The sequence below is a fragment of the Hakea prostrata genome, chromosome 7 (assembly GCF_041222555.1).
Source record: "Hakea prostrata isolate BN-2017 chromosome 7, UWA_Hpros_2, whole genome shotgun sequence".
NCBI classification, from domain to species: Eukaryota; Viridiplantae; Streptophyta; class Magnoliopsida; order Proteales; family Proteaceae; genus Hakea; species Hakea prostrata.
The window spans coordinates 67,875,139-67,887,694 of NC_142606.1; positions in this window are offsets into that span (position 1 = coordinate 67,875,139).

Consider the following 12,556-nt stretch of genomic DNA (forward strand, 5'->3'; position numbering starts at 1 on the left):
TCTAGATGTTTACCAAAAAAAAAAAAAAAAGATTCTAGTTTCTAGATTGAATGTTTAGGTTTAATTTTTCTATGTAATGCAATTTCAAGTTCAAAGTTTCAAGTTTGAGGATTCGTTTTTCTCTGGGTCTAGCAATTGCAGATCTAGATCATTCTAGATCTAAATCTAGTTGTTAGGGTTGGTTGAAATTCGAATCGTTTGTTTAATTTTTATTTATTTTTTATTATTTGAAGTTCAAAGATGCAAGTAAGTAACATTCTTCAATAATATTCTCTCCACCCTCCATTCCCGCTTCTATCTACCCGTCCATATTCTTAATTTAGGATTTACTCTCAACATTTATTTATTGTTCTCCCTTCCCCTGGGTCTTTGATCACATATGCCTACAGTCGTGTCTCTCTTTGGTTAAGGTTTCTTTTTTCCTTTTATTGCTCTATTATTTACTTTTAGCATTTATTTATTGTTCTCCCTTCCCCTAGGTCCTTGATCAAAGATGTGTACAGTCATGCCTCTCTTTGGTTAAGGTTTCCCTTTTCCTTTTACTGCTTTGATTATTTCCTTTCTGTAATTATTTTCTTTTTAATATCCATTCTTCCGATCAGTGGGCTGTAAGCTACAGCAAAGGGTCCACATTCGAATCACTTCCCTTTTATTTTTATTTATTTATTGTTCGCATTTTTCTGCCTTTTATTAATTATGCATTGGTTATGTTTACTTTATTTTTCATCTCAACTCGGTTGCATTAGATGTATGGATTAGGATCGCTCGTTTAGTTTAATTAATTAGTTAACAAATTGGAATCATTGCGCCCTCGCATTATCATTGAGAGGTTAAATTCTAAAGTGGCATATCTCCTTGAGATCAAGTCGTTAACTACATGATACCATGTGCTTGTGGTTATTTTAATTTTACAAACAAACCCCACCTGGAAACTCTGACCGAGGTTCAATACCACCCAATGGGGATCCCTTTCCACAAAGGGGTGTTCTTGTTGAGGGGCAAGGTGACTGACTAGACTTTCAACCAACAACAAACCTGCAATAGTTGTAGACACATAAATGGGTACAAAACAGGATAGTAAAAGATGGATTTGAGGAGATCCACTAGCCTAGTGATATAAATGGAATATGGCAGCATTGAACAACTTGGCAGAAATCTCTCTAGAAGCTTCACCTCCTAAGCCAACCTGTAAAAACGGCCTATACCTGCACCTTAGATCCAGTCACCATCTAGTAAAGTCATCTCTTACTCCCCCAAAACTAGTTTAAGCTAGCATAGAAGCCCCTTGTTGGGGGAGAAGATAGAGAGAGAAAAAGAAGTAGAAAGGCATGTTGCAGAAGAAGGTGAAGTACTTGTCCCAAATTCAACTTGATCATCCATAAACAATTCAAATGGTTACTTGCACTGGGCAGCGGATACCTTGTTGAATGACTAACTCACAAAGCACCAATTTTGATTGGTTTAAATTTCGATCAATGGAAAAAGCATGGTTGTCAAGGCAGCAAGGTGACCACAGCAATTGGGGCTCCGCCTAGGCTATCAGGCGACAAAGTGAGCCTAGGCGCCAATAAGGCGACCAAAGCGATTGGGTCAAATTTTTTCAATACAACTACTTTCTATAATAAGCTAAACAAATATTCAATAGTCACATCTATTATTAAAAATAAATAAATAAAATTAAAAAAAAAAAAAAAAAAAAAAAAAAGAGAGATTCAATTATCATAATTATGAAAAATTATTCAAAAATAAGTTTATCTCATTAAAGCGTCCGCCTAGGCATTTACTGATTCATTGATTCTTGATGTTGAGTATGGCATATGCTTCAAATTCTGTTGCCGATAGGCGAAGTCTGAGGAGGCCGCCCCAGCCAGAGTGTGGAGGCAGCGCCTCCTGAGCAAAAAATAAGTTCTCTGTCACTTTGGGCCTTGAAGTTCCTTTGCAGATTGAGCATCAATTAAACAATTCAAAACAAGGCGGTTAAAAAACCACTTTGCTGCCTAGATGGACACTTTGACAACCATGGGAAAAAGAAAGAGAATCAACACAAGTAGATTCTTCACCAATACACACAAAATATATGGTCATATTTATATTGTCATTACCAGGACTAGATGTATCCAAGGCAAAGACCACATGATACATGTGGTTAATCAAACTACTATTTCAAGACTCAACTTTTAACACCTTATGTTTAAAAGTTCTATATCTAATACTCATGTCACAAAATGAGGGGCATACGTCAGCGCAACAATCAGAGGACCACAGTTGAAACTTGAGGTTAGGCATCAAAACACTCTCTTAGCAAAAAAATTTATCAGAAGATTGTGTAGAGCAATTATCCCCAGGACTACGTGCTTAAGCAGAAGCCTTTGGGACCATGTTACCCTTTCTATTCAATGACAAAATGAACAATGCCAAATTATGTTTGTGAATACACACATCCAACATTAATTAGCAATGGCAAAGAGAGCAAAGATGATAACAATGACAAAGAACATCTAAATTCTACATGACAAATTACACATGAAATTTAAGATTTTTTTACTGCATCTCTATCTTTCAAAGAATATATGGTGCTAGAATCGCTAAATGCAAGGATAAAAATTCTTTTGTTGCATTTGGGCGCAGACAAAAATCATATCTAAAGCATCATTCTTTGTATTTTCTTCCCATGAATAAAAAATATTCAAGAAACATACAAAAATTCACAACTATATGATGAAAAGACTTCTCCTACAAAATACAATAGTTGCTCTCTTAGCACAAACCATGAGAATCACCTATGCAAATAAGTTCTTTGTTAAAAAGCCATAGCTATCAAGAGGTCTTGGATTAAAGATTCCTCGTTTACATCATCCCTCCCTTTAGCTATTTGGGGAAAAATAAAAATTAAACGAAAAAAGAAGAAGAACAAGCAGTGACTGCAAATCCCTAATTTTAGTTGCAATATAGACCTAGATAGACATTACTCCCAAACAAGACTGGATATACATAAAATGGTAAAAATAGCAAACAATGCCTACATTAAAAAGCCTCATGGTAGGTACTCTGCTTTGAAAATTAGTAGCAATGCTCTTTAGTTTGTTCCTTGATTGCGGTTGTGAGAATTAGTACCCTATTGCTGGTTCATTTTCCTACAACATATTCCACTAAATTGGCATGTCTTAGTTAGTCCCCAATTGCTTGTGCAACACAATCATCGAACCAACAGAATTGAAAAGCATCACACCCCCACTGAACTTTGCATAGTATTACAAATAAAAAGCACAGAGACATGTACAAGGGGGGGGGGGGAATTGAAGTATGATGCAACTTTTCCTTTCTAAAACAGAAAAGCAAAATTATGCAATACTAAGAAGTGGGAGGAAGTCTGTATACAAAACAGGCATAATAACTGCAGAAAAATCAGCAAATAAGTAAGGAGTGAGGGTGTGATGTGTCCAAATAGATGAGCAAAAAATGCAAATACCATGGATAGCAAGAGCATAAGTAGCATTAGTGGGCTTGTCCAGTACATGATTGTATATAACCAAATGCAACTAGGAGATAAGAAAAAGGCAAATTTTGACTATAGTGTGAATCGTCCATAGGATTTCGAACTGTTCACTTTTTAACGTTGATAAGGAGAAGACCATCCCAATTACAATTGGGCTACATCCAGGATCAGTTTTAAGCTCATACTTATTTGCACTTATAATGGATGAATTAACCAAACACATTCAAGACAAGGTTCCTTGGTGTATGCTTTTTGCTGATGATATTGTGTTAATAGATGAGACTCAAATAGGGATTCATACCAAGCTAGAATCATGGATAGTAGCTCCAGAATCAAAAAGTTTTTAACTAAGTAGAGTGAAGACAGAATATTTAGCTTGTAACTTTGATCATGATCAAACAGAAAATGATTAGGCGAAGTTTGATGATAACAAGATTCGTTAGAATGATTGTTTTAGGTACCTTGATTGAATCATAAATAATAAAAAAAATTATGATATAGAGGATGATATTTCCCAGAGAATTAAAATAGATGATATTTCCCAAAGAATTAAAATAAGGTGGATGAAGTGAATAATTGCGTACGTGGTCTTGTGTGATTGATGTATTCCTTTAAAGCTTAAAGGAAAATTATATGGACCGTCATTCAACTAGCTATGATGAATGATGCGAGTGTTTGACTGTTAAAAAGAATCATATAGATAAACTCAATGTAGCATAAATGAAGACGCTAAGATGGATGAGTGACAAAACTAGGAAGGATAAGATTATGAATGATTATATTAGAGTGGGTCTAGGAGTAGCTCTAAAAAGTGATAAGCTACTAGAAAGTCGTTTAAGATGGCATGGCTACATTCAACAGAGGCCTATAAATGCCCCTATATGGTGAAATGATATAATCCAGATTGAAGGAATTAGATAGCTAGGGGCAGACCTAAGTTAACCTTAAGACGTGAGAAAGGATCAAGGTACACCATTTCACCGAAATTCGATGAAATATTGCCGAATTTCGGACGGTTCGGTGGCTGACGAAACGAAACAACCACCTAATTCGATATTGCGTGATATTGCCAATATATTGGTGATATCTCGCTATTTCTCGTGATATATCGTTAAAATATCGATATTTTGCGATTTTTAGGAGATTTTCTTGCAATTTTTAAACAATTTCTGTTGCGATTCTATAGCAGAATCTATAGGATCAATGGAAAATCTTACCAATTCTATCCCAATGATTCAAGACTCAAAATTTAATGTGCTAAATGTGATTAGGGAGGAGAATCTACATAGAATAATTTATGGAAATAATTCAAATTAAGAATACATTTTATAGCAAAATCTTCAAGATTAATGAGCAATCTTACCAATTATATTCTAGTGATTTAGGCCTCAAAAGTCAACATGCCAAATGTGGTTAGGGAAGAGTATATACATGAAATAATTTATGAAAACAATTTAAATTATGAAAGGATTTTGAATGATTTAGGCCTCAGAAGGTAACATGTTAAATGTGGCTAGGAAGGAGAATTTAAATGAGAATAATTCAAATTTATCAATTATTGGCATCAAATTAGGGTAGACATCAAATTTGGACTCAAAATGACCAAAAATACCCCTAAAATGGGGGCGAAGTCAAGAGATTTTGGGCGAAATTTTGCCATGTTGCCCGGTTCGCTAGGTAGCGAACTGGGCGATATTTGCGATACTTCGCACCTTGGAAAGGATATGCATAGCTTAGGCCTTGTATCTAGCACGACCTCAGACAAAGCTGATTGGAAGGCAAGAATCCATGTAGCCAACCCCATTTAGTGGGACAAGGCTTGTTGTTGTTGTTGTTATTCCTACCGTTGATAAGGAGAGGATTGTCATTATGGCTCAAAGATTATGGGAGTCAAACTGAAACACAACCTCAAAGGCCTTACAAATTACCAATGCCTCAACCATTAGAGGAGAGGGAGTGCAATTCAGAAAATCCATATAAAAAAGGACTTAAGCATCATGGAATATACCTCCCATACTTGCTGGTCCTGGGCATCTAAACATGCACCATCAATATTGACCTTGATGGTGTTTAATCGTGGCATCACCCAAGCAATACATAATGCAATGGAATGCTGCTCCTTAATGGTGAAGCAACCCACCACCCAACCATTTTGAAGCTAAGATGGACAACAAATTGAGGAAGGGATTTCTTAATTTTGAAGATTGTGTTTAGATAATTACACCGGAGATAACAAACCACTGTTGCTAAAAGAATACCGGCCCAGTGTTTCTCGGGTGATACAGGCAGATCGATGATGATGAAATGTGTTAACCAGCTTTGAATGGTGGTGTTGATAGTAATGGATGAGAAACCTGCAACCCTCCAAATCAGTTTTTGGAAGGGGGCAATGCAAGAAAAGATTATCTGAATCCATTAGGTAAGATTTGCATAGAGGATATATCTAGATGCATAGCCACGTTTGTTGAGAAGGTTGGGAAGAGGAACTATGTCCAGCAATAGCTTCCAATATTCCATATTGGTGACTAGAATTCCCTACTTCATGAGCAGTTTGAGCCAACCTCTATAGGTTAAAGATACTATAAAGTACCTTGAGCAGCGAATGGCCAAACATATCTTCAGTATGAAATATTGGAATAGCAATGAGCAAGATGGCTTCTGCAATATTTGATGGCACCAACAGTGAACTCCATCTCCTACTCTAAGGATCCAGGATATCTGCTATCACTTTGAGAGAATGTGGTTGAAGAGGAAAGGGTGCTGCTGAAACTATAATTCCTAGAGTTCATGGCTCAATCCAAGGATTTATTGACTGGCTATTCCTAAGTCAAAGAAAGAGACCCTTAAGGAGAAGGCCTGGGCAATAAATTATAGATCTCCATCCAGGGACAAGAAGCTTAAGGAAAGAACAGTTAGAAAAATGTCTATCTTCATTTGATGACAACACAGTGAGAGTCAAGGGTGACGCAATTCTCATGCTTTTAGGCCAAAAGAGACTGATTCATGTGAATAAAGAGTTTGAAGATCCGACAATTAACCATATTTTTTAGAGCAAATTGCATTGGCAGCCCAAAATGGAGGCTTTAAAGCACTGACACCCCACATTATGTTTAAAAAGCACAAAAACCCCAAAATTGGATTTTCATTGGATATATTTTTCCAATTTGTCACTAAAAACCTTTTAGACACTATATATTATAGGGATATTTTTTAAAATAAACAGTGACTTAACTGTTTTCAATGATAACTTTGACAAATATATCCAATGAAAATTCAATTTTGAGGTCTCTGTGCTTTTTAAATATAAAGTGGGGTGTCAGTGCTTTAAAGCGTCCATTTTGGGGTGCCAGTGCAATTTGCTCTATTTTTTAATATTCAAATTTTCACTATGGGGCCAAGTTTTTTCTCTCCAATGGACTAGTAAAAAGTTCAACTAAGAGAGTCAAGATTATTAAGAATAGATCATGGAAGCCTAAAGACAGATTTGGCCATGTTTGGTAACATTTCTATCCTGAAACAGTTGCTTTTCACCTAAAATGTCCTTTTCTATTTTTGTGCTAGGAAAATTGTTTTTTGGCCATAAAAATGACATTAAATAAATTTGTTCCAAATCAAAACAGAAAAACATCAGCAATGGTGTTTGGTAAACACTGTTTTGGAACAGTTTTTACCAAAACCATTAATTATTACGTCATTGCCATTAAATGGACTATTTAAACAAAATTAACATGTGATTGACATCACTATCATATTGAAATGAAAAATATTGACTTAAATTATGAGCAATATATTTTTATCCAAAGAAACTCCGCCAGTGTTTTGCTGCCGGTCCCAAGCCCGGGTTAAGGAGGAGGGTTGATGCGTCAGGTCGGCAGCCGGCACCAGAAAAAGTCTAGCCAAACATTTTTTCATGAATTCGACCTTATATGATATTTTTATCCAAAGTCAAAGAATTTACTTATAATTGCATTAAGCAAGCAGCACAGTTCCAAAGGATAAAAAGGCATTCTATTTAAATTTAAAGCATATCTTATCCAAATTTGGATACAAATGTGTTCTATATACATGCAAAGTTAATATTATATAATTTTGACTAAAATCTAATCTCAATAAAGAGCGTCTTCAAAAAAAACTAGCACTCTCATTCTCAAGAGTCAATATATCATCACTCAGTTCAACGTCCCTCAGCTTATTAGTGACGATCAAAAGAAACGAAAAAGAAAGGGAAGGGAAAGAATAATAAATGAAATGAAAGTGATCTTGTAAACTTTTTCTAAAACCAAACAGAAGAATCCTCTCAAAGTTTAGATTCAAAGTAATGGTTGCGGGGTAGGTGTTTCCATCTTTTCCTTCAACTCCAGGTTCGAATCAGTAGAGCACGTATCCTATCTCTCAAGGTGGACCTTGTTGTCATAATTGCATGCATTACTTCTAATCTTTCTAGAACAATTTCCAGTCCAAACTTCAGATAGAATACAGAAGCGGTTTGTTTAGAGCATTCAAATCCACTTTTTCTCGTTTACCCTACTGAGAGCATCTGCAACTATATTCGTGAATATCACAGTCAAACTACTTCAAACTCTTATAATCTGTGTAGATGGCAATTCGTTCTCCGAACAAATAGTGACGCCAAATCTTTAAGGCAAAGACTATTTCCGCTAATAACTCCAGATCCTGAGTAGGGTAGTTTCGCTCATAATCCTTCAATTGCCTTGAGGCATACACCACTACCATTCCGTGTAGTTTCCTTGCTCTTAGGTAGCAATACACTCTTTATTAATTATAGTCTGACTTTTGTCCTCTATTACTACTTACATATCAGGTTTTATTTAAAGCATTACACAAGAAGTCCTAGTGAAATTAGGACTTAGTAACTAACTTTCCTGGTTGTGCTCGACCCAAATTCAAATAGGACTCTTCTAACTAAAAAGGACAACTTATCATATCGTAAACTTCATCAAACCTAACACAAACTAAAACAGCACACTAAAAAGACTATTTTGCCCTTATAACTTAAGTTGTGAAGAATTTACTTAATTAGACCAATTAAACTAAAATAAAGATATATTTTCGTACTTGGCCTAAACCCTAAACTAATGGGGCCCATGACCATGTAAACTAGTCGAACAAAGGCCCAATTAACCATAAGTTGATTTCAAAGGGAAGTCGGCCAATTTGGTGCTAGACATAGACTTGCATCAACATGTCTTCAATGCATCTACCTTAACAGAATCATCATCCGTAATAATGATGTCATCAAAATGCACCATTTCAAAAAATTCCGTAGCCTTACCAAAAAAAAATAAATAATAAAAAATTTCGTTGCATGCGAGTGTCGATAGAACACTGAGTGATTGACTGTTTGAGGCCATACAACAATTTCTTCAACTTGCAAAGCAACAAAACAGTCCACTAGTCTCCCATAGGCAATAAACCACGAACGTTGCTCCACATACACCTCCCCTGAAGGATGTCATGCAAGAATGCATTTTTCACATCCAACTGCCACAAGATCCATTGATAAGCAGCTACTAGAGAAATCAAGAATCTACAGGAGAAAATGTATCCAAATAGTCAACTCCATAAATTTGAGCATAACCGTTTGTAACCAACCTTGCCTTTAGGTGAGCAAGGGAACCATTAGGTTTAACTTTGATCTTAAATACCCATCAGCAACCAATTGTAGACTTCCCCGAGGATAATAAAACAAGATCCTAGGTTTTATTATGCTTTAAAGCAGATAGTTCTTCAATAGTTGTCATGCATCTAGGATCACATAATGCTTCTGCAAACAGAGTAGGTTTTGAATTCAGACACAAATACACAAAATATAAAGAATAGCTTAAAACGATTCGTCATTAAATAACCAAGAGACCTTGGAATGGTTATCAACAAATGTCACAAAACATCTGAGACCAACTTAGAAGAAAGGCAGGGTTGGTAGAGTGGTAAGATCCATACTTCTCAGTGGAGAGGTCATGGGTTTGACCCTTGCGAACGACAAGCATCCCCCTGAGAATGTAATCAAGGTGTGCGCAAACCGACCCGAATGAAACCTCAGATAAAAAAAAAAAAAAAAAAAAAAAAAAAAAAACCAAACCTTAAAAGAAAGGCGACAAGGCCCAAACACAACCACCGAAATTACCACCACAACCTCCACGATTCTCACGTTTGGAGTTATTATTCCTAGTCTCTGACAGAAGGGCTGAAGTGTTAGTGGATGGTGTATCCCAAGAATTTCTTGTCCATCATAGAGAACACGTCTACAAGTACCAATGGGGGGAAGCAATGGTTTATGGGCAAAACGGACGTTTTATTACATTTTGTACTTATTATCAAAATTTATCACATAAATTTTTTTCCATATCTGAATGGTTTATGTAACAATACCATGCAACTAGAAGCATGGGATCATATAGAGATTTTTAAAAAATAAATAAATAAATAAAAATAATAATAATCTTATTACAATAAAAAAGAGGATTTCTCCACAAAGACCCTATCCAGTTGACCTCAAGTCCACGACATTGGTGAGGTCTTCTTATCCAAGGCTCCTACAAAGAGTTCTACACTTCTACTACTCTCATTTTTACATTTTATATGAATCATAATCATGTGTTATTATATTATGTTGCTACTGTATATTTGTATTTTGGTGAGATGAACTTAAGTTTGTTTTTGTATATACAATAATGGGTAATCTTCATCTGGACTCCTGAGGTTTGGTCCAAGTCACTTTTAGTCTAATTTAAGTTTTCTTTTGCATATGGCTCCCCTATGGTTTCAAAAAATATTAAATAAGGAGAAGCTTAAAGAATCTGTTAGTTTAATAATTTTTATGGCAAAAATACCCTTCTTCTTCTTTTTTTAATAAGTATATTTCTTTTATTCAAAGAATAAATGTAAAAATTTCATTAGAAAATAATCTCTTAACACCACGAAATGAGACCTCTGGTATTTCCTCGCCGGTGTCTCAGTTTTCACCGTCATTGGCAAAGAACTCGCAGTTGCTTAGCCGGGAGAAAACTCACCGAGTTGGTGCAGGAGCAGCCCCTGCTTCAATAACACAAGGGCCGATTTGTATCTCTTTGATTGCCTGGAGTTGGATTTCAAGGTCAGATTCCGCCTAGCACTCTCAGTCGCCGTACGACACTTCAAAACTTAAGCTTCAGATCCAACGCGTTCTCTGGCCCCTTCTCTCCAGATTTCTACAACCTCACAAAGCTATCATTCCTATATCTTCAATCAACCACTTCTTGGGTCCTTTGCCCTCAGATTTCTCAACTTGGAAAAATCTTACCATCCTTAATCTCTCCCACAACGCCTTCAACGGCAGTATACCTGATTCTATTTCGAATTTGACTCAACTCACTACTCTAGATCTCGCAAATAACTCGCTTTCTGGTGAAATCCCTGCTCTAAATCTCCCCAGTCTGCAACAATTAAACCTTGCGAACAATAGTCTGACTGGAAATGTCCCAATGTCTCTTCACAGGTTTCCCAATTCAGCTTTCCTGGGTAACAATGTCTCTTTCACTAATAATCCCCTTCTCCCTGTTGGTGCACCTCATTCTCCTTAATCTTCTCCAAGTAGCTCTAAGCTAAGTGAATCTACATTACATGTTATTATAGTAGGCGGATGCGTTTTGGGTTTCTAATTTTTGCTTTTGTCCTAATTGTTTGCTGTTCACATTCATCATCTAACTGCTATCATGCCTAATATTTATGCTGCACAGGTCCTGTAAGTCAAGTCTATGAATCATTTCTGAATCGATGACGACTTGTCGCTCCAATCATAGAGAGACCTAAAGATTTCCGCCAAATTGCAGAACATAAGAGTTTATGAGGGCTGTCTATTGGCTGTCGTGAGAGGTGTTGATTTTGGAAATTAAATTTTGAATCGACACTACAAATTCCAAGTGACAGTAAATATCTTGCATGAATTACAGCTCAACTCAACACGGCAACAAAAGCAAAGGATATAGGGTTTCAGAGAGCAATGGGGCTACAGAGCAACAGATTGCAAGCTAAAAAATATTGCAAATAGTAAAGGAAATAGCCACAAAATCCCGCTTCGAGCTCACAGATCGATTCTGGATGGGTTGTGTCCGTCCTGAGGATTTGATCACATAGAATCTCTGCTTGCTTTCTTCCGGAGTTCTGGGCTTGAAAACTTCAAAGGTTGTTTCATTAGATATCGTGACTTCTGAGCTGCATTTTTTAATTTATTCTTATAAATCTCAATCCTGCTTAGAAATAGAGTGTCATGAAGACTAACACCACCACTGCATTTCAGAGCCCTTGTGCTCGGTGAGTTTTCTCCAAGCTGAGCAGGCCCGACGACGGAGAAGACGGAGGGCATGGTGAGGAAATATCAGAGGTTCTCATCTTGTGGTGTTAAGAGATTCTTTTCACCATAAAAATGAATATTTTACATTTATTCTTTGAATAAAAGAAATAAATTTATTAAAAAAATAAAAACATATAAATAGAGAAGGGTATTTTCGTCACAAAATTTATTAAACTAACAGATTCTTTTAAGCTTGTCCTTATTTAATCATTTCTTAAAACCACAGGGGAGCCATATGCAAAAGAAAACTTAAATTGGACTAAAAGTGACTTGAACCAAACCTCAAGGGGTCCTGATGAAAATTACCCTATAATAATTTATATAATTATAATTTTTTAATATTTGTGTAGCTTATAGTAGAAATATATAAGTTTTTTGTGTGCTAGTTGTACCGCATAGAATAGTTGCATTAATAAAACATAAACTAAAACACTTTATTTGCCAAGGCGACGCCGGGTGGACACCTAACCGCTATGTTGCTTGGGAAGGCCCCCAAACGCCATGCCACCTTGATGACTCTGCTCTCAACAAGCTTATGAGTAGTTGTAGACATGGGGGCACAGGTGCTTCCCTTTGGAGTATAAAAAATTGGATTTTGGTAGAAATCAGGTTATTTTTGTTTCGAAAAATGTGTTATTAGGCAAGAAAAGAAGTTAATACGTTTCACTGGCACATAAAAACATACCGGTAAACCCAAATGGAGGATTTTT